Genomic DNA, 27,768 nt, shown 5'->3' on the forward strand with positions numbered 1-27,768 from the left:
ATTCAGATCTCATCCCTTTATCCTGAGCAATCTGAATTCAGATCTCATCCCATTATCCTGAATTCAGATCTCATCCCATTATGCTGAATTCAGATCTCATCCTGTTTTCCCAAGCAATCTGAATTCAGATCTCATCCCATTATCCTGAATTCAGATCTCATCCCGTTATCCCAAGCAATCTGAATTCAGATCTATTCCCGTTATCCCGAGCAATCTGAATTCAGATCTCATCCCTTTATCCTGAGCAATCTGAATTCAGGAGCAGCTCTCTGCATCGTCCCAACACCTCCCAGCTCATAGAGCTGCATGATCTCTGCTATCAGCCCAATCAGTGATTAATGGGCAGGAATAAAACGAGCTGCTCTGGCCTCACCTGAATTGGGGATTGCATTTCCTGCTGCTGCTGCTGCTGCACCCAAATTACAGGGCTTGGTTTTGCCAAAATTCCTGTTTTGAACAAATTCCGATTTTGTTCCCATCACCCTGATTTGCTCATGAAAATATCAGGCAATCCTGGGCATTTACAGATTTTTACACCCAGGATATCTCCCATCTGCTTCTCCCCTGTCCATCTGACCTGTTACTCTGTCAGGGGAGGAAATTAGATTGGTTTGATGCGATTTGCTCCTGAGGAACCCACGCTGGCTTTTCCCCTGTAATTTGATTATCTTCGAGGTGTTTATATTGATTATTTCATCATTTGTCCCAGCATCTTTCCAAGAAATAGTTGGGCAGGCTGGGGAATCACTCCTGGAGGGTTTTTTTATCCTATTTTAAAGGCAGGACAATTTTTTTCCTGTCCCTCATGTGCTGTCACCACCTTCTCAAAGATCCTCACCAATGCCTCAGAAATTCCCTTGAATTCCTTTAGCTCTGCTGAATTCTGCTGAATTTCCACAGGTGCATTCCAGCCTGCCTTCAGTTCCTTTCTAGCACCAGGCGAGGGAAAATGATGGAGCAAAGCAGATTTTCTCCAGAACAGAGAGAAAAACCAGAGAAAACCTGCCCAGACAAAGCCCAGGCAGGGAGAACTCAGCAAACTCCCACTGGTGCAGCTTCACAGAAATGAGACACCCTGACTCTAAAATCAACCCACATCTTCATTTGGGTGCTCAGTTTGGCCCACAGAGGCCTCTGACTCAAAAAAAAAGCAAATTTGGATTATCATAGGGCAGGCAGGAGGGGAGAGCTCAGTGTCAGCTTGCAATTCCCAAGCAGTTTATTTCATTTATTAATTATTAACTCCCAGCCTGTCAGGAATACATTCACAAGGCCTGGGAATGAGAGTGGGCAAGATTAGATCGTGTTCATAACCTTCCCGAACAATTCAGCTTTTTTTATTAAATTCCCATCCGGGAGGAGACTTTCTGCCAGGAAAATTATTGGAAGGACTATTCAAAAGCACCATAAAAAAAAAAACCCAATTACATTCAGAACAGCAGAAAGAGGAGGGTCCACGAGATTTGTGAGGAAGCATTTATCACCTGGAAACACACCCCGGGTAGTTAAATCCGGTTTGCTTTTAATTTCGCTGCTCCAAAGTGCCGGGATGGCTTTTTTGCTAATACTTCAATCAGCCCCGGTAATTACAGAGCAGCACTTCCATCTCATTAAGCTTCACACCACTAGAGAGAGCCAGACTAACGGCAATGCCCAGTTGTGCAGCCTGGAAGGGGAATTGCAGCTCAGAGGAGCAGATTCAGAGCAAAAAAAAAGTCCAAAAATGGGATTAAAGCTCCTGCCTGGCATCTCAGGATGGAGATGTTTCCCCCAGTGGGCCAAGGGGGAGGTTCTCTGCATTGGAATCCTGGATCCATCGGTGCCAAATGGATCCTGCAAAAGCTTTGGGATTTTTTTGGGAATCCTTTCCATGGGTCAGGTGTCCAACATCACCCAGTTCTTGTCCTGGGGCTCTCAAGGAGCTAAATTGCTTTCATTTTATTATTATAATATTTCATTTATTGATTTATTTTCAATTTCAAGGAGCTGATTTTCTGCGTCTGGGGAGCTCTCTGATCCCACATGCAACTCTGCCAGGGGAAAAAATAAACAACAAGGATGATCAGAGGGATGGAGCAGCTCTGCTGGGAGGAAAGGCTGGGAGAGTTGGGATTGTTCAGCCTGGAGAGGAGAAGCTTTGGGGTGACAGAATTGTGACCTTCAGTGGCTGAAGGAGCTGCAGGAGAGATGGAGAGAGACGATTTACATTTTTCCATCCTTGCAATCAGTTTGACTTGCAGTAACTCTCAGTGGAGAAAATTTTTGGATGTTCACAGCAAAAAACACTGCAGAGGACGGTGGGGCTCCCTAATTTAAGGAGAAACTTCTAGAAATAGCTTGACAAAAGCCTGCCAAGCATTTGTGTGCAGCATCAGTGGATAAACAAACAGAGCTCTGGGGCTCCACAGGCACCATGGAGGTTAAACACTCCCAGATTTCTCCCTCTTCATGTTCTTCCAGCGCCGCAAAACAAAGCTGTTCCTCATCCCCTGGTGTCAGGCGCTGAAGAGCCCTTCAGGGGATCTGCCTGCCCCGAAAAACTGCCAAAATCTGGGCTGGTTTCTGCCAGCAGATTGAGCCTCTGGATCCTGGGAACACTTGTGCAGCTCCTGAGGATCCTCCCTGGCAGGGGGATGTCCTGGTTGACAGATTTTATAGGCTGGACTGCTTAAGGATGGAGGTTTTTGTAGGATGAACTGCTTCAGGGATTGAGGTTTTTGTAGGATGAACTGCTTCAGGGATGGAGGTTTTTGTAGGATGAACTGCTTCAGGGATTGAGGTTTTTGTAGGATGAACTGCTTCAGGGATTGCCTTTCTCTCCTGAATCTCAGCTTTGCTGTAGTCACACCAAGCTGGGAGATTTTTCCTTGCACTGGGAAATATCCTGGCAGTTGTGGTTTAAGGCAGGTCCTTGGTGGGTTCTGCTCTGCAGTGCATTTTCCCTGTTTGACTCACTGTAAATATCCAATTCAGAGCTCTCAGCTTTGCACAATTTCAGGCATTTTTAGGAATTAGGATTCCAAACCCTCTCCTGCTCTTTGGGACAGTGGGGTTTGAAAGGACTGGGTTTATCCCATTGAAATAAATCCGAAGGGGAATCAAACCTCACAGCCACTCTGCCATCTGTGTCACTTCAGAGCTGCAGCCCAGGGTGGAGATTGGCAAACAGATTCCAAGGAAATTCACTTCTCCAAGGAGTGACATTAACACAGAAACAGGAGAAAACTCACCCCAGGAAAAAACCCAAAAACCCAGCAGTCCCATGCAAGTTTTTAACTTGTAAAGCAATATTTACCCATAAAAACTGGCTGAAAACTCAAAATTAAAAAAAAAAAATGCAACCATGAACAACTTGTATCCAGCAGAGCCATTTTGCTCTGGTTTGTGGCCCTGGCTTTGAACAGCTCCATCACTGTCAGGGAAGTGACACCAGGAGCAAGGTGACAAACACGGGATGAGTTCAATTCCAGCATTTGCTTGGAACTGAGATTTTGGGGAGATTTTTTTTCCAAGAGTGAGCCACTTGCTTTGCTTCCTGAGGGAGGGAAACACCCACCAAACGAGCAGAAATCCATAAAATCATCAGTGTGGCTTTCTTGGAGTGCACAGGGCCATTCCACAGGTCCTGGCTGATGAATTGTGAACCATGAGGGACACAAATTGCCCTCTGCAGTGCAATTTTCTGACTTTGCTGTTACCCAGCAATAAAATCCAATATTCAGGGTCTCTGTTCTCCCCATTTCCATTGCTCAGCTGGCTGGAAGGTGCTGCCCATCCCAGATGTTTCTCCAAACATCTGTGTCCCATCTGCAGGGAGGACCAAAGGAAGAGGTGGACAAACCCCTCCCCAGCTGCCTTCCCTGCCCAAGAGGTGTTCATCATGATCTCCTCAAGTCTCCTTTTCCCATTTTCCTACCTAACTTTTGTCGCTGTTGAGCCACTAGCAGAGAAAGGACCCAGGTTCTCAGTGTGGCAAGAAAATAAAAGAGCTTTATTATTTTGATTCCAGTTTATATAGACTTTTCAGAGGTCACCCAGATTGGTCAGTCAGAAACCTCCCCCTAGGCCTGACTGGCCAGGCCTGAACTGTCCAAATCTCGAGACACTCTTTTTAATAACATCCAAACTTTATCTTTGTTTATAAAACACAGGAGAAAGTTCTCATGGGAAAAACCTGTGCTAGCCACAGACTTTGTGTTTCCTTTCTTCCTTTCTTCCCTTCCCACCCCACAATCTCTTGCATTTCTCCCCTCTCCCCATTCCTGAGGCCAGGCTGTTCCCTGCTGGAACATCTTCCATCACTCCCTCCATCTCCCAGCTCCTGGGTCACGTTGTGAGGAGCTGCTTCACCTCCCAGCCTGACAAACACACTGCTGAAGAATGGCTTTTCCACTTTGCCAGGCAGCAGGAAAAAAGCCTCTCCTGCCACTCCTGGAGCCAGGCAGAGCCGTGCACTTAGTGGGCTTTGGGGAACAAAGCATAAATATTTCAGACGGGCGCTTTAATGAGTGTTTGTTTGCTCAGAAGCTGTTGATTCCTTCTTGGGGAGTTGCTATGGTAAAACCACGTTGATTTGAGCAGGAGTAATGAGGCTCTCCTCGTGGCTGGGTCTGTTGCAGATCCCGCTGTCACCAGGAAAGGGGTGGCTCTGGGAAGGTGGGGATGCAAGGACAGATTTTGTCTGATTCTCTGAGCACTTTGGCTGTCCCTGACTTTGTGTCAGAGCTGAGCCTTCAAAACTCACCCCTTTCTCCCCCTCTGAGCACAGAACTGTGAATTCTATCCTCTCAGCACATTATTCCCAGATTTTAGAACACCCAATCCACCCAGGTGGCAGAGATGGGCGATGGCATCTCCTGGGCTGTTCCAGAATCTTCAGGAAAAGAGGAATGTCACCAGGAAAAGGGTGGCTCTGGGAAAGTGGGGATGCAAGGACAGATTTTGTCTGATTCTCTGAGACTTTGTGTCAGAGAACAACCTTCAAAATCCACCCTTTTCTCCCCTTCTGACCACAGAACTGTGAATTCCATCCTCTCAGCACATTATTCCCAGATTTTAGAACACCCAATCCACCCAGGTGACAGAGATGGGTGATGGCATTTCCTGGGCTGCTCCAAAATCTTCAGGAAAAGAGGAATGTCACCAGGAAAGGGGTGGCTCTGGGAAGGTGGGGATGCAAGGACAGATTTTATCTGATTCTCTGAACACTTTGGCTGTCCCTGACTTTGTGTCAGAGAACAGCCTTCAAAATCCACCCTTTTCTCCCCTTCTGAGCACAGAATTCTGAATTCCATCCTCTCAGCACGTTATTCCCAGATTTAAGAACACCCAATCCACCCAGGTGGCAGAGATGGGCGATGGCATCTCCTGGGCTGCTCCACAATCTCCAGGAAAGGATCTGGAGTGGCTGCTGGAGCTGCTGCTGCCAAAAAGCACAATAGCCACAGACAAAACACGGCACAGCAAAGAGCCCAAAATAGCAGGGCTGCCTTAGATAAAGGACTGTGCCACTTCTCTGGGCTTGTTTCAACCTGTCTGCCTTCATTTACATCCCGGATTCCAGCGCCTCTCACTCGACATTTCAGGAGTTCTGGCTGATTTCTGCCTGATTTCTGACACAGCCCTGTGTCCCCAGCAGAGCTTAGCGAGGCTCTGCTAAAACCTGGCCGGGCAGGGAGGGAACATCCTTTGTGGTGCTGCAGGGCTGTTGACATGGGAACGGCAGCTCATCACACGGCATGTCCTTTCTTTCCCAGGGAACTCGCAGTGTTCAGCCCCCAAAAACAGGCTGGAGGAACTGCACAAAATGCCTTGTGCCCAGGCCAGGCTGTTCCCTGATCAGCTGGGTTGTTCCCCGTTTGTATTCCTGCTTTGTGCCAGGGGGGAAATGGGAATTGGAACATCCAGCCTGGGCAGGGGGTTTTGGCTGTGCTGAAAAAATGGGATTTTTTTTTTTTTCCTTGGCATCTCTCCCTAGAAATATCTCAATTCCCTAGGAAATCCATTCATGTGGTTTCCTCCCTGCAGCAGCAGGGTTGGCTCAGGTGGGATATTGTTCAGGATCTCACAGGCTGAGGTGGCCAGGGAGAGTCCTCACTTCCTTCCAGAGACTTTGGACCAGGTTTTGGAAAATAAATAAAGCCCCCCAAAAAAAGCCATACAGCTCATCCAGGAGCAGGGTTGGCTGCTGACTTTGCAGGTGCTATTTTTACACCTTGAAGTGTTTCTGAGCTCCCAAGAGCAGCTCCAGAGGAGACATTCCCTGGGAAGGGCTCTGCTGAGCAGAAGAGGTTTTTTCCTGTTTATAAACTGCTGACATTGTGTTTAAAAGCAGGAGGGAGGGACTTTGGGTCTCTGAGTTTCCCTTGCCTGGCTCAGTGGCCAGTGAAAACAATTGGGAAAAAAACCCAAAAACCAAAACCCACACATTCAAAAAAACCCCCAAAAAGCAGATTTCTGCCCTAGGGTTTGGCTGAGGGGATGAAAGATAAGCTCCCAGGTTCCAAGGTGGATCCCATCACAGTCCTGCCCTGGAGATGAGGATCTGCAGGATCTGAGTGCACTGGCCATGCTGAGCTGCCTCTCCAGGCATCCCAATTTGTGTTCCCTGCGGAGTAAAAAAACTCCATTTACTCCTCACAGGATGCCAAATGGATTCCTCAGAGGCTCCAACAGCTCCATGCTCTTCCTGTGCTGGATGAAGCACCCCAGAGTGCAGCAGAGGGGCAAAATCCTTTCCCTTAGCCTTGTCCAGCCTTGAGAAACCCCTGTAACTGCTCAGGACCTGGCATCAGTGACCCAAAAAAAGCAGAAAAATCCCCTCCTGACTGTGGGGTTATGGCCCTGTTGGTGCTGCAAATCTGCTCACCCCATGGCCCTAAAAGGTTTTGCTCTCACCAGCTGCAAAATCCTCATTTCCCCCTTTTCCTAAGGCAGGAAAAGTGAAGAAGGAGATCTCTTTTCCTGGCTCCCAAATGTTCCTGTGTCTCTGAGAGTGTCTCTCCAGTGGAGAAGGATGAGGTGTTTGTGTCTGGCAGTGCTGTGATCCCTGTTTTCCAGGAATTCCGGGGTGGAAGCAGCCAGGAGGGGCTGGTGGGGCTGTGCAGCCTCCTGGGAGCTCTCCTGGTACCCACAAACTCCTGATGGGATCCCACAGCCTCTGCTGAGCTCCTCAATCCCACAAAACCAGGCAGTGACTGCTTTCCCAGAGCATCAGGCAGTGTGTGGATAAATCCAGGACATTCCAGCCAGCCCAGCTCCATTCTCCAGCTCCCAGCCTGGGGAAAGCTCAGCTTTGCTCAGGATGAAGTGTCCCAGCACAGGGAGTGCCTCTCTCCTGCACCTCAGGATCCTTGAGCTGTGTCCATGAACTTTTCCAGGTTTGGATGCTGCAAATGGGAAGGGAATAACTCAGCTCAGCTCCTCTTTGGAGAGCTGAGGGATGACTTCAGCCCTGGGGTGGAGCAGAGCTCCTTCCAAGGAGGGTTCTGTGTGTTTGTCCAGCCCTGTCCAGCACCCTGGGGCTGCTGGGCCAAGCTCCATCTGCTGCACGTGCTGGAGACAGGGAGGTGTCCTTTGCTGAGCTTGGATGGAGCCCTGGGACACCTGGGCCAGGGGGAGGTGGCCCTGACACAGCAGGGGGTTGGGTGGGGGGAGTTTTAGTGTCCCTTCCATTCCAGACCATTCTGAGATTGTGGGATTCTGGGATTCTGTGGTTTGGTGATTCTGTGATTCTGGGATTCTGGAATTCTGGAATTCTGGGATTCTGGGATTCTGGGATTTGGTGATTCTGGGATTCTATGATTCCGTGATTCTGTGATTTGGTGATTCTGTGATTCTGGGATTTCATGATTCTGTGATTCTGGGATTTCATGATTCTGGGATTGTGGGATTTGGTGATTCTGGGGTTTGGTGATTCTGGGATTCTATGATTCCAGGATTCTGGGATTCCGTGATTCCATGATTCTGTGATTTGGTGATTCTGGGATTCTAGGATTCTGGGATTTTGTGATTCTGGGATTTGGTGATTCTGTGATTCCATGATTCTGGGATTCTGGGTTTCTGGGTTTCTGTGATTTGGTGAGTCTGTGATTCTGGGATTCTAGAATTCTGGGATTCTAGGACTCTGGGATTCCATGATTCCATGATCCCATGATTCTTTGATTCCATGATTCTGTGATTCCATGATTCTGTGATTCTGGGATCATGGAGAAACAATAGCCAAACCCCACCCAAGGATAGTCCACAGCATGTCCAGGGTCTCAGCCTGAAGAAAGATATTATTTCAGTTCCACTCACAACCTGTCATTTTGTTTCAGTTGTGGCTAATGTAACACTTTCAAACCTCTTGTTTTAAAACAACTCCCTGATTTTGCGTCACATTTTTCAAAGAGCAGGTGGGCCGTGAAAACAAATGATATTTCAAAATTAAAAGTTTAAAATAGCCCCTAAACAGACCACCTATTTTTAAAAATATTGAAACAACGTGGGGTTTGATTTTACCGAAATGCTTTTTTTGCTCCACCTCAACTTCTGTAAGTGGAAGGATTCGAAGAATTCAGCCTTTTTTGGGGGGAGGAGGATTCCTGAGAAACAATTCCCACAGCGTCATCTTCCAGTTCCTAACTCTCAGCTGCCTCACTCTCAAATTCTGCTGCAATCACAGGCTTTTCACACCATAATTGTTTACAGACACCTTCTACCTGTTCCCATCTGTGCTTTATCAGCAGCCTCTGCTGGAACAGCATTTTCTGTCAATAACTGCCAGGAGTTCCCAGGATACCTAATGAGCCACGTGGGTGCTGAAAAGCTCAGAAATTGTTGGGAGAAAATCAACCATTAGAAAGTTCCTTTCAAGGGGAAAAAGGTCCCCCCAAAGATTCAAAGGCACCACCAAGGACTAGAATGGGGTTGGAACAGGAAGATCCCTTCCAACTCAGGTCGTTCCACCATTCGGTGATAAACAAGCAATAAAAACAGATCTCAGAATGGACTGTGACTGTTAACAAAGAACTTCTCAGTTCTCTGTGCTGTTATTTTGCTGCTCCTGATGGGAAAAGGGACAGGGAGCAGTCAGGAATCCCAGCCAGAGCTGCTGATTAGTGGCAAATTAACACCAGAGCCAAGCCTAGAACTGCACAGTCTGACATGCAGTGCCTGAATTCAACCACAGCAAAGCTTCACATGTTCCTATTTGCACCTAGTTGGGTAAAACTGAGCTTTATTTCTCTACCTGTATTGAATTTGTGATACTCCAACACAGACAGGGATCATAGCACTGCACCTCCTTCATCCCTCTGTGCCTCTGACATCCCTGCTTGGCACAAAGCAGGAGCAGGAGATTTTATTGGCACCTTCCAAGCTGTAAAACAAATGATCCCAAGAGCCCAAATAGTGAATTTTCACTCGGTGCAGAGCCTGGCTCTTGTGCAAACGAGAGCCCTCTCACCCCAAGGGACTTGGCAGCTGGCTCCTCACTCTTCCACTCTTTTTTTAATGAAGTGTGGTGGCATTTTGGGGACATATGGCACCCTCAGTGCCCCAGAAACGGGGCTGGTTGTGAAAGTGGGACGAAACGAAAGGGAAACAGCAGGGCTGTGCCAATAAATGAACGTTCTGTCCTGCCCAGCTCCCCTGGGCCGTGGGGAGGAGGGTTGGTAATTCACCAGCTGTTTCTCACCACAGATGATTTGCAGTTGCAGAATTGCTCATTTGGAGCCTCTCTGCCCGTGCACACTTTGGGCTCGAGGAGATCCCACATTGCCAAGAGCTGGTGGTTTGAAGCAGTTGGGACAACAACAGATTGGCAGGGCTGTCCCTCCCCAGCTTGTCCCTTTGAGACCCCACAGTGTGTGTTCCTCTGCCTTGGAGGTTCCAGGGGCTGTGCAAAATAAATTCCCACTCTTTGAGGAAGGATCGTTAATCTCCTCTCACTGCAGCTCGCCACGAGGGGAGGAGGGTGTGTAAATGAGCACTGCAGGGGTTTTGTTCATTCTCTAAGCAATGCCAGAGAACCTTTTGCTCCAGTTACAAATTAAAAGCTGATTTTCCGATTTACTCTTACCCCTTTGCCATGGGCAGGGACACCTTCCACTGTCCCAGGGTGCTCCAAGCAGGCACACCTTTCACTGTCCTGGCCTTGGACACTCATAGCTGGGTCCAGCCACTCACCTGAGCAGTGAGAAGGACCTGCCTGCCATCAGATCAAAGCCTGCCTGTCCCTGTCCTTCCCAAAAGCTGCTCTCAGAGCAGAGCATTCACACCAGAGCAGGAGCAGCGCCAGCACTGAACCTGGCATGGACACAAGGAGTTCTTCCTGTGATGGATGGAAAAGCAGGAAGACCAACGTGGAGCATTGCTGCAGCCCCCAGTGCTGCTGGCTGCTGCCCAGCCCTGGTACACTGGCTGGTCTGTTCAGTGCCCAGCAGGGTGAATAGGCACAGTCAGCTCCCCTGGCTGCTGGAGGGTATTTGGGGCAGGACAGTGATGAATCCTGCCTGGCAGGAGCCACAGGAGACAGGATTTGTTGGGATGGTTGGGTAATGACCATGGCACAGGAGGTTCTGCCATCACTGGGATGGAGTGACCTCCCCTCATGAAAAGCCCTTGCTCAGAGCCACAGAGCAGCTCTGGGTCACTCAGGAGCTCAATCTCTCTCTCCCTCATTTCCCATTCAGGTGCTGGAATGAATTCATAATGGCAGGAATGAAATGCCAGCTTGTTTTCTGTGGGTCCTGCTGTTTACATTGACTGCACAGCTCAGCTCCTGGAGGGTAAAACACAGCCCCAGTCAGGGGCTGCCTGTCCCATTCCCTGGGATTGCTTCATGTTCTTGGCCCTGACACCAAATTTCCAAGCTGAATCTGACAGGACAAGGGGGAATGGCTTCAAGCTGACAGAGAGCAGGGTTAGATGGAATATTGGGAAAGAATTCTTCCCTGTGAGGGTGATGAGGCTCTGGCACAGGGTGCCCAGGGAAGCTGTGCTGCCCCTGGATCCCTGACAGTGTCCAAGGCCAGGCTGGATAAAGCTTGGAGCACCCTGGGACAGAGGAAGATGTCCCTGCCCATGGCAGGGGTGGAATGGGATGTTCTTCAAGCTCCTGAAAGGAAAATTAAGTTATCAGTAAATCAAGGCCCCTTCCTCCTCAATTTCGTATTCTGGCTGTTGAGGTGATTTGTAACAACTCTCACTGCACCATGAGCAATCACATGGTGTTTCCAAATCCAGAGGGGGTGAAAAATCCCTGGATCAGATTTCTGGCCTTTTTCTCTCTGTCTCACCCCAGGTGTCCTCTGTCCCCATCCTGCTGACCCAGCTTGGCTCCCTGTGCTGCAAACCCTGCTGGTAAACAGGGGCAAAGTGGTCAGAGGGAGGTTTGCTGGCTCAGCAGCCCTGGCACTGCCAACTGCTGCTGCCACCCCAGGGCTCCTGGGCGATGTTGTGAGAGAGGATCTGCAGCTCCGAGCTGCCCCAGGGCAGATCCCACGTGGCTCTGGCTCCTGGCCCTCTGCTCTGCCTCCCAGGAGGTTTAAAATATAACCTGCTTCATAGCTGCTATTCTGGGGGCTCTCTGTTTTCCCCTGGTTTAGCTCCCCAAGCATGTGCTGCTATTTTTTCCCGTGATGATCAGCATTACCCCACACGTTTCTTTTTAGAATACACACTTTTAGCCCTGATTATGCAATTATTACTCCCCGAAATAATTTGCTGTGTGAGCTGTGGTTTTTTTTTTTCCCTAAATAAAAACAGCACCAGATTTTGCTTCATTTATAGCTCTGCTAAGTGGTTTTCCCCAGGATTAGAGTGGGCTTCTCCAGGGAATGTGTGCTTCCCAACACACATCACTCCTATCAGTGTGCCTCAACTCTGATCCCTGCAAAAATCACCAAACAGTCCCAGCTTTCATAGTCTGGTACAAGCAGAAAAATATTTATAGGAAAGGAGGACAAGACCACATGGAGCTGCAGGGACAATTGCGACATTATTCCCAATTTGGGAGGCTGGAAAACAAACCGGCAGCAGAGGAACTCAGTGAGTTAGCAAGTTGGGATGGTGTAAAAGCACCATGGGATGAGGGGTTTTTCTGTCTGAGGGAATGAGAGAAGCACTAAAATGTTCAGCAGGGCTATCCCAGCACCCTGCAGGGTTATCAGCCTGTCCCAATCCAGCTGTGCCCTCTCCCAATCCAGCTGTGAGCAGCAGCTTCGTGGTCTCAGTTCTGGCATTGCTGCTGTTGAGGAGGACCCAGAGGGACAGAGTTTGCTGTTGGTGAGGAAAAGGAGTCCCCAAACCTTGTGTGGCTTGATCAGGGTGACAAGCTGAGCCCTTGGGACAATTCCATCGGAGCCAGCTTTGGTGGTGGGACAGAGTGAATTTGGGACTATTCCCCAGCTGTGGATGTTTGTGAGGAGGCTGAGCACGACCCAGGCTGGTGGCAGATGGCACAGGGAGGTGTCTGTGCTTCCAAGCAGGGGGAAAGTGAGGCCAAGGGGTGCCTTGTGCATCGATATCCCCCAGGCCAGGAGCCAACGAGTGTCATTGACGTCAAACGTGACCCCGGCAGCGCCCAGTGTCCCCTTACAGGCAGGAGCATTTAGCTCCAGGAAAATGCCTCCCTGCTGAAGCTGGCACTGCTGCCAAACATGCCGGAGCTCCTGGTGGACTGGATCACCCCAGAGTCCTCAAAGGAGAACAGCTCAGAACTCCTTCAGAGGAAAGAGGAGATAAAACTCCCGAGCTGGGCGAAGTGAAGCAGCTCCTGATAAAACCCTGGAGGTCAATCTGCCTCCAAGCCCTCCCTGACCTCACAGAACCACTGGAAGTCAGAAGCCTCTTTATCCAGGCCTGGAAAAGATGATGTTATCCCATGTTTGTGGGATTTATGGAGCAAGGCCAGCAGAGGAATTTACTCCTCGCAGTTTGCCCCAGCACCTGGATGGAGCTGAGCCAGCAGCACAGGAGATGGAGCTCAAAGCCTGAGCAATCCAGCCAGCCCTTTCCATCCCTGCTGTCTGTACATCCTAAAGCTCCCTGGCAGGCCAGGGGGGATGCAGCAGTTTTCCTGTAGGGCTGGGGTTGGGCTGGGATCCCCATGATGCTCCCTGGAGGAGCTGGGTGCTCTTCCTGAGCAGCCAGGGCTGTGCTCCCCATCGGGATATTGCTGCTGCTGGGGAAGGGTGAAAAAGAAATAAAATAGATTTCAAACTGGTCATGCAATAGCTTGAGAACATCTGGGAGAGCTGCTGGAGACACCTGCAGCTCCCATGCTCTGTCTTGGGTGTGATATGCACTGTAAGAAGGAAACCACGTTTGATCTTTCCTTTTTGCTAACCATTTGCACCAGAATCCGCTTTCAGCCCTTGAAAGAGCTTTTCCTGGCAGAGGGGTGACGCCCCAGGGAGGTGCTGGGTGCTGCCCACCCACCCTGGCTGCCAGCAAATCCAGCAGGGGTAAATATAGGCCCTGAGGGAGGCCTGGGGAGCAGAACCTCAACCTGAGGTCCTCAAACATGGCTGGAAAAATTCCACTTGGCATCAGGCACTTCGCCACATGCTGCTGTTCCCTCCTGCTGCTATCCACACAGGACCTCCAGGCTCTGGGCTGGGGAAGAGCTGCTATTTTTGGGGAGGCATTCGATATCTTTCCATTCCCTGACCATTCCTGAAGGTGCTGCATCTCCTCCTCCAGGCTGGGACACAAACAAACTTCCCAGAGCCTTTGGATGGCAGTGGAGCAGAACCAAGGTGTTGGGAGGCTGAGGCTGATTGGTACCCAAAAATATTCACTATCTGCTTTGGGATTTTTCTCTCCCAGCCTGTGGGGCAGTAGCTTTCAAGACCAAGACTCCTACATTTCTATTTTGAACTGCTGGTTTTCTGAGAAGGAATTCTTGTGCCTTCTCTTTTCACCCAACATCCGTGGCTTTGTCGGAAATTGTTGCTCTCAGAAGGACAAAATGCTTTGAGCATCTGCTCTATTCTCACACCGAATCCCACAGGTTTGTAGCAGCCAGGGGCTTTGGCTGGGATTGCTGAGTGGAGAACATGGATTTCTGATGCAAAGGTGCTGTAGGGACCCTGTCACAAATCCTGGGGGGATATTGCAGGATTTGGGATTTTTTTTCCTTGCCCATCACTGCCAGGCCGTTGGAAGCCCTGAGCTCTGCCCAGTGCAGGTGTTCAGCACAAAACCCCTGAATTTAGAAGTGGAGGACAAGCCTGGCCCGAAGCTCTCCAGACAAACACAGATTTGTCACAGGAGAGGGGAGAGATGCCTCCTGCAGAGGTGTTGGAGGTGCCTGAATGTTTCTTCAGTGCCATTCTGCTCCTCTGATCCCATATTTGACAGATTTGCAAAGATCCTGATGCCTTTTCCCGAGCTGGCTCCCATCTCTAGGCTTGATCCTGCTGTTAACTCCCACTGCAATACCCAGGAGTGAGAGCAGGAGGTGGAGAGGATGCAGCAAACACCAGATGAGTTCTTTCTGCGGCTGATGGGAGTTTGTGCTGTAAAACTGTCAGGAGGGTGGAACACGCAGATCTGAGGAGTCAGGCTCTGCTCCACCAGGCTGGCCAAGCTCCTGTGCTGTGCTGGTGTCACTGGCAGGGTGGGACAGGGCCTGCTGGGCTCTCCCATGCTCTGATTTTTATTTGTTTGCATGCCTGACAGCTCCAGCTGAAAAATCCTGCCTGCTCCTCCAACAGCTTCCTGAACTCATGGTTGCAGGGGGAAGAAATCCAGACTTTCCCTTGTTCCCCAAATAAATACAACCTAAATACAACCTCATTCATGCCTGCAGAGCATCCCTCTCCTCCTGCTTCCATGGAAAATGCTGTCAGGAGAGCATTTGGGTATTTTTAGCTCCTTTTAATTGAAGTGGCAGCTGGAAAGCAGGAGGAGAGCCAGCACCACGCTGGCAGCCAGCTCCTCACAGGTGTCCAGCAGCTTCCACATGGACATTTGGGCATCCAGGACAGGTCCCTGGCTACCTGGGACGTGTTTGGGGCAGCTCTGAGGAAAGCCACAGCAGCCAGGAGCTGTTAATACTCCTGGCTGAGTGATTCACAGGTGATTCAGGCTGTCACCTTGCAGTCCCTGCTGCAGGCCTGACAAGGCTGGAGTCAAATATTTGCCACCCCTTGGGCTTGTTAGTGGGAAGAAAACATCTCACCCCATGTTTTTGTTGGCTGATCTATGTCAATGCTTCTCTTTTAATGAGGGAATGAGGGATGAGAGCTCTGCCCAGTGCAGCTCTGCTGTCCCTCCAAACCCCAAAGCATGGGGGTGTCCCCTGTTTTGCCCATGAAGGAAGAGCATCCCTGCAGTGGGAAGGGCAGCTGGAGGGCTGGAGGCAGCTCTGGGGCTTGTCTGGGTCACCCATTTGAAAATCAGAGAATCCCAGAATATCCTGAGGTGGAAGAAACCCACAGGATCATTGATCCAACTCCTCACCTGCACAGACACCCAACAATCCACCCTGTCCATCCCTGGCAGTGCTGCCCAAACCCTCCTGCAGCTCTGGCAGCCTCAGGCTGTGCCCATTCCCTGGGCAGTGCCAGCACCCTCTGGGGGAACAACCTTTCCCTGATATCCCAACCCCTGACACAGCTCCAGCCATTCCTGGCTCCTGTCCCTGTCACAGAAAGCAGAGATCAGAGCTCCAGACCCCAGTGAGTTTCCCCTCAGTCTCCTCCAAAACCAATCCCAGTGCCCTCAGCAGCTCCTCCATGCTCCTCCAGATCCTTCCCCATCCTCATGCCTCCCCTTTGGACACTCAACAGTAGCTTTAGATCTTTCCAGGATTTAGTGCCCATTGCCATGTTTTTAGGACATCTAACCATCCATGACCACTCCTGGGCAACCAACTGTGGCATTGCCAGGCTCGGGGCTGTTCTCTGCTGGGACATTAAAGGTAGCAGAGCTTTTATTGCTGTTGGGGATGTGAGGAGCATGAAACACCCAGCTGGACTCCTTCTGTCTGCGAAGCGAGCAGGCTCGATCTGGAAACAGTTGGGAGGAAAACAAATGGGAATCACTGCAGTGGCTTCTTTCTGAATTTCCCTCGGAGGGGAAAATGCCCTTTCTGAGTTTTTTGCGGTAAGAGGGAAGTATTCACACCTCTGAAATCGGGTGGTAAATGTGGTTAATCGAAGGACTAAGAGCCACAATTAATTCCCTTTGCAGTTCCTAATGGCTGGAGAGGATTTCATCTCGCAGGATATACCCATTCCAAGGCAATTTCCTTTATTATTCCAGCTTGCAAATTGCCTGTGCCTATTGCTCTTCGATGCAGGTCTTTTGAAGTTTAACTGCATCTGCCAGTTTATAAAGTCATTATTTTTTAATTAATAGATAAAGTTCCTCCATTATTCTCCGAATTAACTCCTGCTGAGGAGGAGACAGAGCCAATAAGTGGCTGTGTGTATTCACTGGGAAATTCTCTTGAAATGCTGTGATTAAAGGTGGGGGAAAGGGATTTGGGCTTTATTTGGCAGATAAATGGAAAAGCAGAGCAAAAAAAAGGAAGCCAACCTGCCAGGCTTCCCATGGACCAAGAAAGCAGAATGTCTGGAAAGTGTCCAGGGAATGGCACTTCCATTTTTTTTGGGAGAACTGGAAAGTTGTCCCTTTCCTGCTCCACCTTAAAACACCCTAAAAAGTACATTATTTATACATGAAAATAATTCCTGCATCTTCCTGTGCCCCGTGTTGCTCCATCACATCCATCTTCATGGAAAGGGTTTATCCCCAGGATTAATCCTGCCTTCCAAAGGAGAGGTCACAATCATGAAGGAAGAGGGAAGAAACCCTCAAAATCCAAGTGGAGAAGGCAGGGTGTTGGAATTCTGTAGCACCTCTCAGAATTCCATCCATGGAGGAATGGGAGACAGGAAGGGGAAAAAAAAGAAAATAAACAGTGAAGAGCTGGCAAGGTTTAAGAATCTGTTAAGGTCAAACATCATTTTAAACATGAAATCCAGCCTGAGCACAGCCAGATCTCAGGAAATCACATTGGCTACCCAAATATAAAAAAAAAAAAAAAGAGATTTCTTATTTGGCGTCAAATTCGACTTTTCAGGATATTCTTTTCAAATCCTAAAGATGAAGAAATCGTCTGAAATTGAGGTGGCCAAAGCAAGAAGTGCTGTGAACAGTTCAAGTCTTGGTTCAGCAGCTGGCCAGGCTGGGTTTAGGAGCTCAGAGTATTTCTCTAGTCGTTCACAGGGTGTTAAATCAATTCACAATTACAGATTTAACATGGGAAAAAAACACGATTATGGTTTAATTTTCAATGCAAGGCATGAAGTTTCAAGTGACACCTCCAGTTCTGGTCTCCCCTGCTCTGTTTACCCTGCAGAGGAAGTTTTCAGGGCGGTGAATTTCAGGGCATTTCACTGGGACCCACCAAAGGTTCCTGAGAAAGGCACTTTCACACATTCTTCACAGCAAACCGCATATGTGACATTGATGAAAAACCCCCTTTATCTTCACTGGGAAAGTTTTTCGCTGTCCATAAATGAAAACACACTCGAAGAGCACTTGGAAAGACATCAAAGTTTAGACTCAAGGCCAAAAAGGGACAGTTTTCTTTGTGGCCATGAAGGGTGAAGTAGCCCAGCCACAGACAAGAATTGTCACTAAATTATCTCCGAAGACCTCAGGGTGGCAAAGCCAAAAGCTTTGGCCCTAAAATTTGCCTGAGTTGAAACTGGGGATTAGACCTGGGAGAGTTGGGATTGTTCAGCCTGGAGAAGAGAAGCTTCAGGGTGACCTCAGTGTGATTTTCCAGCACCAGAAGGAGCTGCAGGAAAGATGGAGAGAAACCATTGACAAGGGATGGACGACAAGGAGGAATGGCTCCAAACTGCCAGAGCAACTTTTCAGATATCCTTGGGAGAAATTCAGGGAAGAAACTGTAAATGGAATAATTCCCAAAGAAGAGCAAGAATGCTGTAAAAGCTTGGAGAGAGGAAGGGAATTGCTGAAGTGCTGCAGTGAATTCCCAGCACAGTTTCACTCCATCCACCCTCCTCCAGATGTTTGTCTATAAAAGGTTCATTTAAGCTCCATTTCTTAGCTAAAAGGCTTGATAGCAAAGATCTTTATCCTCTGCCTGGCTACTACTCTGATGAGCCAAATAGACAAGCCCTGCCAGGGAAGAGCCTGTTCTGGGAGCTATATTTGTAGCTGTGAGAACACAAAAAGTTATGCCTTTGGAATAGAATTGCCTGATTTCTCAGATGTCCTTCTGGATCCTGGCCTGGCAGCTCATTTCCCTATCTCCTCTTTGCATCTGCAGATTCCTCCAGCTGAGCACCCTGAGGTTTTTGAAGGCGAGTTCTTGCTGCCCTGGAGAATCACATCCTCAGAGGGTTGTTAATCAGGGAGGTTGTTATCCTGGAAATGGGGGGAGGGATTGAGGAGCCTGGATGGGTTGTGGGAGCTGCTGCAGAGGCTGGGCAGCCTGGGCTGAACTCATTTCTTTTGAGAGCACCATGGGGACAAAGCTCTCCCAGTTGTGCAGCTGAAATCCTGATGCTCCATGGCCTGGGCAGCAGGGATGGGATGCACCCACGGGACACTTTTAGGGCCACCACATTTAGGGCCAGATGAACACACAGCCCTTTTTAAAGAACAGGAGTGACCACACTGGAGCCTCAGCACTAGCTGGGGATTTTCTCTGCCTCCCTATCCTGTTGGTTTGTTATTCCCTGGCCTCATTTCCCCACCAGCACCCACAAATCTGGACAAAGCTCCTCCTTTCCATCCACTTTATTGTTAAATATCCCAAAATCCCAGACCAGCAGCTCGAGGAATACCTTTTAGGTTTGGTTTTTTTGCTTGCCCCAAGCAGGTAGGGAGGAAACAACAGCTGAGTTGTCTCCTCCTGATTGTATTTTTCCATTTTTCATGGGGTCACTCCCAGCTGTAAGGGTGAGGCAGTGGACTCTCCCTGGCCCCAGAGGTGAGCAGCAAGGATCAGCCAGGGAACATCTGTCAGTGGAGAAGGTTCAGGGCACAGAGCTCAGTGCACAGCGTTCGCTCCCTGCAGCTCCTGGCTGGAAGAACAGCCAGGAAGAACTTGTTCTCCCAGGATGAGCCAGCAGTGGGGAGAGAGGGGAAAGAGGTGGCTAAAGGAAAGTCATTCAATGCTGACAGCCTGCAGGGTTGGGCCAGGAAATCCAGCAGTGCAGGGGAGACTGCAGGAAAGCAGCTGGAGGAGAGGGGCTGGAAGGTGGATATGTGGGAAGAGCTGGAAAAGCACTGCCTGGAGCTTGTTCCTCCTTGTGCACCAAGTGAGAGCTGAGCCTGGAGCAAAGGAGGCTCAGGGGGACCTTGTGGCTCTGCACAGCTGCTGACAGGAGGGGACAGCCAGGGGGTCAGGCTGTGCTCCAGGGAACAGGGAGAGGAGGAGAGGGAACAGCCTCAGGCTGGGCCAGGGGAGGCTCAGCTTGGACAGCAGCAGGAATTTCTCCATGGAAAGGGTGCTCAGGCCTTGGCAGGAGCTGCCCAGGGAGGTTTGGAGTGCTCATCCCTGGAGGTGGCACTGAGTGCTCTGGGCTGGGGACAAGGTGGTGATCAGGTTGGACTCCATGGTTTTGGAGGAATTTTCCAGCCTCAGTGATGCTGGGACTCTGTGCCAGTCACTGGGGGATGGTGCCAGAGCAAGCACCAGAAGATGGCACTCCTGGCTGTGCAGCCACACCAGGGATGAAATTCCTCAAGTTTGATCCCAGCATCTCTCCAAAGCCAGGGACCTGTTCCCAGTTTCTCAGGGTCACAATTCCCCCCCTTTGCTGGTGACAGCTGCTCCTGGTGGCCAGCAGAGCGTGGCTGGAGGAAGCCATTATTTGTTTTGCTATTGAAGTTTGGGGGGAAAAAAAAGTTTTCTTGCAACCATGACCAAGAAAGGAGGCAAGAGCACCAGGCAAATAAACACTCATGAGTGTCCCTGAGAGCTCTGTTTATGCTTCTCCCTTGAAAAACAGCTTTCAGGATTGAGCTGGGGAAAGGGGCAGAGCTGGGAAAAACAGCCCAGGCAGAGCAGGAGGTCCCTGTCACTTGTCCAGGCAAGGGGACAGCCACCCTGAGTGAGGTGGAGTTGTGGCCAGCTGGGGATGAATGCAAGAGGCACCTCTGGTTCCCTTTCTCTCTGATGGAGGGGTTTATCCACATTCCCAGCAGGAATTTTGGGAGAGGAAAACCCTGCTGGATTTGCCCTGAGCCATGCTCATGAGACAGGAGATGAAGGGATGAATGTTGGTGTCTCTAGCTCTGCTCTGTGCAACCCAAATGCCATAAAACCCACCCCAAAAAGCTGCTCTGAGATTCCTCCCCAGGCTGGGTGTGTTGGCAGCTCTTGCCTGGTTCAGGTGGCACAGATGGGCACATTCTGGGCATCAGGGGCTCTCCTGGCTGGCACTGAGTTCCTTTTTCACAGCCTGGCTGCAGAGTGGACGTGGAGAAGATCATTCCACTGAACCAGACACATTCCCAATGATTGTGTTTCTAATCCTTGAGGAGAAATTACTGAGAGATTTGAGAAGGACAAGGTTGGATCCATTTTGGAAGAGCTCTGTGTTTGTCAGAGAGGAAAAATCCTAAATGGGATGTTCATCCAACTGCTCTGCATTTCCCATAAGAGGAACTGGACCACAACCTGCTTTAATCATCCTCAAATTTGTGATTCTCCCCCCAAACTGTAATGTCCCCTTTATGAAACTTCCCAATTCCTGACCTAAACCTCCAAACCAATATTCTCCCTGCTCCTCCTCACTTGCAAAGTTGTGTTTCAGTGCTGAGCAAAGCAATCCCCTCTCACAGATTGTGTTTACAGCAGGATTTTGGATCTTCCAGTATGAAAAATGCTGCAGCTATGTCAGTTATTCCTTTTCCCATCAGTGCAGAGCAGAGAGTTCAGTCCCCTCTAGGAAACTCTTCTCCATAATTAGGAAAGTGTCACGGAAATTGTTTATCTTAATCAGGGAGGCTGGAACTGTGGAGGCTGTGAACTCTGCAAGCTCCCCAAAAACAAAACTGAGCTTTTCTGAGACCCCTGATGGTATTTATCAGAGAAGAAGGGACTGAGGGAAGGGTGTGTGGGACAACTGAGGCAGATGAAACTGTTCTGGTACCACTGGCCTTTTTGTTTTCCCCCTTTTTTTCCCCTTGGCTTCACCGATGGATCCTGGAAGCAAAAGGTGGGAAAAGGAGCCTGAAGAGCATGAAGACAAAAATTAAACGTGGGGATTCTTGCTGTGTGGTGGGCTGGCAAGGGACACTCAGTGGCACTGCACAGGTGGGCAGGTGGCATCTCCAGAGCAGCTGGTGGGAAGGCTCAGTTTCCAAAGGCAGTCAGTGTGGGAAGGCTGTGTCCCCCAGGATGCAGCTCAGGGGTTGTGTGACATGCCTGAGTCACAGCAGGCACTGTGCCACGAGCTGCATCCACGTCCTGCACAGGCCAGAGATTCCCCTTCAGAGCTCCATGCCTCATCCCCACACCAGGAGTGCTCTTTGCAGATCATCCCAAGGAGGAATCCCACCTAGGTCACACAGGAGGGGCTGATGTGTCAGATGGATCTGATGGAACACGTTTGGCTGATTCAGATGCACTCAAAGATCATTTTGGCCCTTTTTTTCCATCGCTATTTGTCATCCCTCATTAAATCCAGCCCTGCCCTGACAAAGCACTGGCAGCAAGACTGCAGAGCTCAGCTTTGTCCCTGGGACAACTTAATCTTCCTTCAGGCTGGAGCTGCTGTGGAATAATAAAGCTTCCCTGCTCGGATGTGCTCTCCCAAAGGTCACATCCTTGCCCAACGCCCTCTCCAGTAGCCCTGGGCTGTTGTGGGAGGGAAGGGAGTTTCTGTCCCCACGAAGGGATGTGCTGCCAGTCCCTGCTCCCATTTCACAGTGTTCCCCCTGCCCTGCCCTGCCCTTGCAGCCTGATGCAGTTTTGGGTTGGCTCCACTGCTGGATGAGCATCAGCCCAGTATGAGCCTCACTGGGGCTGCAGGTTCTTGCTGGATTTGTGTCCCTTAGGGTTTGCTTCTCCCCATCCTGTGCATCCCTGCACTCCCTGGGAGATGCTGCTGCAAAGTGCTGGAGAATCCCAGAATCAGTGAGGTTGGAAAAGACCTCCAAGGCCATCGAGTCCAAGCTGTGCCTGATCCCCAGCTTGTCCCCAGCCCAGAGCACTCAGTGCCACCTCCAGCCCTTCCTTGGACACTTCCAGAGATGGGCACTGCAAACCTCCCTGGGCAGCTCCTGCCAAGGCCTGAGCACCCTTTCCATGGAGAAACTCCTGAAATTCCTTCTTCTTTTCTCCGTTTTTGATAAACACCTTCTCAGATCTGCCCAACTTTCACCCTGCTCTTCACGTGGCCTTCATTTGTTCTCAGCTCAGCAACAAATCCATCTCCTGTGCAGTGCCACAGCCTTGATGTGCTTTTGCAGAGTTTAATTGTCCGGAGAATAATTAAGCTGAGCTTCTCTCCTGCTGTGCAGCAGGAAGGGTGTAAGAGCAGCTGAGGGTTTGTTCCAGGCCTGTCCCCACACTGCTCCTGACCTCAGTGGGGTTTGGGGATCCTGGCACTGATCCCTCCTGCCCACAGGACACCTTTTGTTCCTCATTATTAAGGCAGGAGTGACAGCAAAACTGCAGCTCCACAAAGACTTTTGTGATGCTTCCACACCACAGCGATAAGTGTTGAATTCAGGAGGGGAAAACACCTTGTTCTGACCATGTTTTGGGGAAATTTTTCTCATCCCTTGTGTCCATCCGTCATACTCCATGGTTGCTTCCATCCCTTGCTGGTGAGGTCCTTTCTGTATAAACCTAAAACCAAGCTGTGGGACAGCTGAGGAGAGGACATCTCACTGGCCACAGCCTTGGAGGTGATTTTTACTTTGGTCCTACAGAGGCTTGATGAAGCACAGGAAATGTTTAAAAGTAGCAATGGAGATGGGTCAGGATCCTCCCACAGCTCAGTGCCAGGGGAGTGGTTTGTTTACCATTTAAATTATTTCTTGTATTATTTAACTTCATCACGGCTCAGAGAAGGATGTGGAGGCTGTCCTGGGCTCCTCCTGAGAGCCACCAGTCCAGAGCCACCAATTCCTGGGGAATAACTGCTGGGAGCTTCACCTGGGGTGGCACAAAAGCTGATTGGCATTGTGGCTTGAATGGATAAACAATATCCCAGGAATGAGAGGTCAAAATAGCAGAACCCTGGCCAGCCCAGTGGGAAAAACAGTGGCAGAGTGACTTGGATATGAAAAACCTGTCAGGGAGCAAACTCTGGTGCTGCTGATCCCACGGGCATCCCTGCAGGAATTGGGACCAGGAGGTTTGGAGCAAAGCTGTGGGAGGGAAAGTTCCAAACCCACTGCAGGGCTGAGTTTGCAGCTTGCTTGGATCTGACAGCAAATGTCCCCTGTGTGGGACTTTTCCAAGTTGCCTGGCCCTCGAGGTGTTCCCCAAGCTGCCTGGCCCATCTGGGAGGGTCCAAATTCACGTGCTGTGAGTGTGATGGGAGATGGTGGCACTGAGGACTCAGCTGTCCCCTGCTGAGTCTCAGAGCCTCTTGGTCTCTGGGACAGCAGGATTGACCTGAAAGGTCCACAGCTTCACCATCACATCTTGGGTGGATGTTTTCACAGCCTGGGGGGATGTGTTTGCACTTCTTGCTGGAGGAAGTGGTCAGACCGAGGCGCTTTTTCTCAGCGTATTGCACAGTAATATTTCTTTTCAAACCCTTAAATTCTACATCATATTTAAGGCACTTTCTCCCAGGGAGTTGCTGTGTTTGGAAGAATTGTGAGGCTGTAAAAAGGCTGTTTGTCAGCTGGGAAATGCTGTCCCCAGTTTGGATGGATTGCTGATAAAATCTGACACTATGAATACCTGCTTTCCAGAAAGTAATCAGGAGGATTACTCTGAAAGCAGGAATGTTTGGGGAATGTTGGGTGTGAGGGAAATGAGGAATTCAAAGATTCTTTCCTGAGTGAGGAACATGAGCTGAGCTGATATTTCTAGAGAGCTGAGTCACCTTTTTTATAAGGTTTCTCATAGGGTGGTGGAGCCCTTCTGCTCTAAACCATCATTTCAGGGTGAAGAATCTTGCAAAGTTGGTATTTCCATGAATATTTCATGTTTAATGTGAGCCAGAAGAAGGAGCAACCTACAGTCAGCTATGAGTTGATCCCCAGGAAATGGGATCACTTTAGAAAACACATGGAACACGTCACTGCTCATTAATTATGCAAAACTTAATCAATTGCTAGCCACAGACTGAGCTGAATTGCTCCATTTTTCCTGTGCACAACAGAGTGGAACTAAGTCCTGCCAGATTTGGGTTTCTTGTGTTTTAATTCCTCTGGGGGGAGCATGTGGACATTTCTTATCAGAAACTCAGTGAGAAATAACTCTCCCTGCTTATCAGTGAGTCCTGGAGCTTGATCAAAGGAGGTTTGCTGTGCCATGGAGTTCAGTAGTGCCTGACTTGGAAGGAAACTCCTTTCCTGCCATGAGTTCTTCCATGCCTTGTTCTTGGATGGAATCTTTATCCCTGGATCTCCTTGTCTTTCTATCAATCCTCTGTTCAGATTTTTCCCTTATCCAGGGGAATGCTGCCAAGGAGATCTGTGAGATTTAGTCCTCAGTAGATTAAAAATTTTGGGGAAATGCTGTTCGTGGGAGAAGGAAATGATTTACATGTTTTTGGGGTCAGGTTTTGTGTGTGTTTGTGTCCCACCAAGATTTCCCTTCCCCCAAAGGTGCTGAAGCTTTTCATTTTGACAACTTGAAAGAAGCCTTTCAGCCTCATCTTTCAGAATCAATGCTTGGTTTTTTACCTTTTGAAATGTGACCTATATTTTTGTGAAAGAGTGAAAAAGAAGAACCAGTGGTCCCCAAACAAAATAAGTCTTTTGCTTTGGGTCTGGTTCATCTTCTTCATGACTGTTGTTTTGCACAACAACAGAGGGGAAAATGCAGTTTTTCTTGGGCTGCTAATTAATTTTCCTCTGCTTTCTTTGTTCTCCCACCAAACTGAAAAATCGGCTGTTCCTACAGCTCTGCTTGGAAATGGGCTGGGAAAGCTCTTTATTCAAACAACGAGACTGTAGGAAATACCCAAGGGATCTCAGGAGAAATCTCACCAGGGAGCAGCACTGGGGTTAGGAGCATTCCCCTTGTTCTCTGCTGAAAAATCCCACTTTTTGCAACAGAGAAACAGAATCCCTGGGAGTTAACCAGGGTGGTGATGGCTGCTTTTTAAGGAGCAGCCTTGAGCAGGATAAATGCTCCCAAGTGCCAGAGGTGGTTGCTGTGGTGCTGGAGCAGCCATGGGCCCTGCAGGCCGGGCGGAAGGGAGGGAGCAGGCCCCGAGTGACTGAGGGACTCCAGCACTCTTTGGCTCTGTTTCCCTGAGTTATTTTTGCTCCTAATGAAGCCCTGGGCCTGGTGGAAATGAGCTCAGGGAGCTTCCTGTGCTCACCTGCCAAGGCAGAGGCGCCAGGCCTGGGGGCTGCAGGGCCTGAGGGGCTGCATGGCCTGCAGGGCCTGAGGGGCTGCACAGCCTGTCCGCTGTGCCACCCCAACCACAGTGTCCTCTGCGCTGTGCTAGTGTCCCCAGGGCTGGGTGACAGCCCCACGTGTCCCTCGAGGAGCAGGGACAGCCCAGCTGTCCTGAGCCACATGCTGCACTCCATGTCCAGCACAGGGCTCCTTCCCAAAAACACAGCAGAGCCTGTCTGCATCCTCCCAGGGGACCTCCACATTCCCAGACCTTCCCAAGGGAGCACTTTGCTTTTTCCTGAATTGCTGAGCGTGTTCGAGAGCAGTTCCACAGAAAGCCTGGGATAACTGAGTCTTTTCCTCCGTTGTTTGGGCTTGTCCGTGGTTTTGTTTAACTCTCGGGGCGCTGAGCTCATGGGAGGTTTTAGTTGTGAATGGAGATGGCTTGACAAGTCCTGCTTTTCCTGGGAATAAAGTGCAGCTGGGCACTGTGAGAGTATGTGGAACATTGTGAGCAGGTCGGGTGCTTCCAACCTAAGGAGGACATGGAAGTGTTGGAGCAAATCCAGAGGAGGCTGAGAAGTTGCTGAGGGGACTGGAGCACCTTCCCTGTGGGGACAGGCTGGGAGAGCTGGAAATGTTCAGCCTGGAGAGGAGAAGGGTGTGTGGAGACCTCACAGCACCTTGCAGGGTCTGAAGGGGGTACAAGGAAGCTGGAGAGGGAACTTCATTAGGAATTGGGGGGACAGGACAAGAGGGAATGGGTTTACACTGACAGAGATGGGATATTGGGAAGGAATTGTTCCCTGGGAGGGTGGGGAGGATCTGGGATAGAATTCCCAGAGAAGCTGTGGCTGCCCCTGAATCCCTGGCAGTGTCCAAGGCCAGGCTGGACAGGGCTTGGAGCAACCTGGGACAGTGGAAGATGTCCCTGCCCATGGCTGGGGTGGAATAGATGAGCTTTAAGGTCCTTTCCAACCCAACCCATTCTAAGATATTGTAACATCCTTGGGAACAAGTCTTGGAGGTCTCTCCAGGGACAAGACAAACATGGTGTTCCCACTGGCCTGGGGATTGCTTTCTGTTTCTGTCCAGGGGTGGGAAAACAAGCAGGGAACACTTCAATATCCTGATCTTTCCCAGTGAACCTCTGAAGTGCTGGGTGTGGGAGGGCTGCACAATCAGGTCAATGCTTTTTGGGATACAGCAAAATTCCTCTCTAATTCCCCAGAGTCCAGGAACATGGAAGTTCTATCCTGGAGTAGTTTCCAGCAGGGACACCATGAACAAGTCAGCCTTAATCTTGTTATCTCAATGATGCTCTTTATTAGCCTTAATCAGCCTGGCATCCTTTTGAAGTCTGTCCAAGATGGATTGTATCTCTCCCGGTTGGAAAGGCAATGGAGAACTCTATTCCTGGGCTGTAAATAAAGGGAAAAAAAAATCTTGCTTGTTGATGGAGTGTTTTAGTGGCAAACTGGCAACCAGCACAAGGGAAATGAGGAAGAAAGGGGAATGATCAGATGAAAATAGGGTGACTTCAGGGGAACAAAGCCCCTGCACTCAGTGAGGAAATCCCAGGCACCAGTCCAGGCTGGGAGGGACCTGCTGGAGCAGGGAGATGGCACCAGTGCCCCAACCTGAGCCATCCTGGCATTCTGGGATGTTCACAGGAGGCCATATCTTCACATCTGCTGATGATAGGCAGCAGCTTTTCTCTTCCTTGTGCCAAAAAGTGTTGAATAAGGCCCTGTGTAATTCAGGGTGTGGTGGGTGACAGCACCATGATATCACCGGCTGGCAGTGCCAGCACCCTGCTCTCATGGCACAGCCTGGTGTCTTTCCAGGTGTGGCAGCAGGAGATGAGATCTCACCTGCCTCAACATCCCAGCGTGGCACTGACTCCTCACCCAGGGAAGAGGGAAGTCTTGGCTTCAGCCCCACACTTCAAACTGATCTCATCAGGGGGTTGTATAAGTATTTTTTAATTTTTTTTTAAAGACATCATCTCATGGGGTTGTTTTAATCACTGTTAGATTTGTTGTCCTCACAAAGCTTGAGCCAAAAGGGGATGGACCAGAAATGGGGGTGAACCTGGCCTGTTTAATTCTGTTTGGGCCACAGAACTAAAAGTCAGCAGAGAAAGGAAACACAGGAAGGTCGATCAGATCTTCAGAAGTCTTTCCATGGCATGAGCATTGCTATTCATGGACACTGATAAGCAAAATAATTTGTTTTTAATAATC

The 27,768-nt window shown here is 49.7% G+C and overlaps 1 long non-coding RNA gene across 1 annotated transcript in view; it reads left to right on the forward strand.

The window, feature by feature from the left end:
• Positions 1 to 27,768, forward strand: part of LOC146431402 (uncharacterized) — a 46,906-nt gene that overhangs the window by 2,529 nt on the left and 16,609 nt on the right. The window contains exon 2 of the long non-coding RNA XR_014854840.1: positions 19,544 to 19,585. This is a non-coding gene — a long non-coding RNA (uncharacterized LOC146431402). The remainder of the gene's footprint in view (positions 1 to 19,543; positions 19,586 to 27,768) is intronic.

The sequence above is a fragment of the Lichenostomus cassidix genome, chromosome 13 (assembly GCF_008360975.1).
Source record: "Lichenostomus cassidix isolate B80296 chromosome 13, HeHo_3.0, whole genome shotgun sequence".
Taxonomy (NCBI): Eukaryota; Metazoa; Chordata; class Aves; order Passeriformes; family Meliphagidae; genus Lichenostomus; species Lichenostomus cassidix.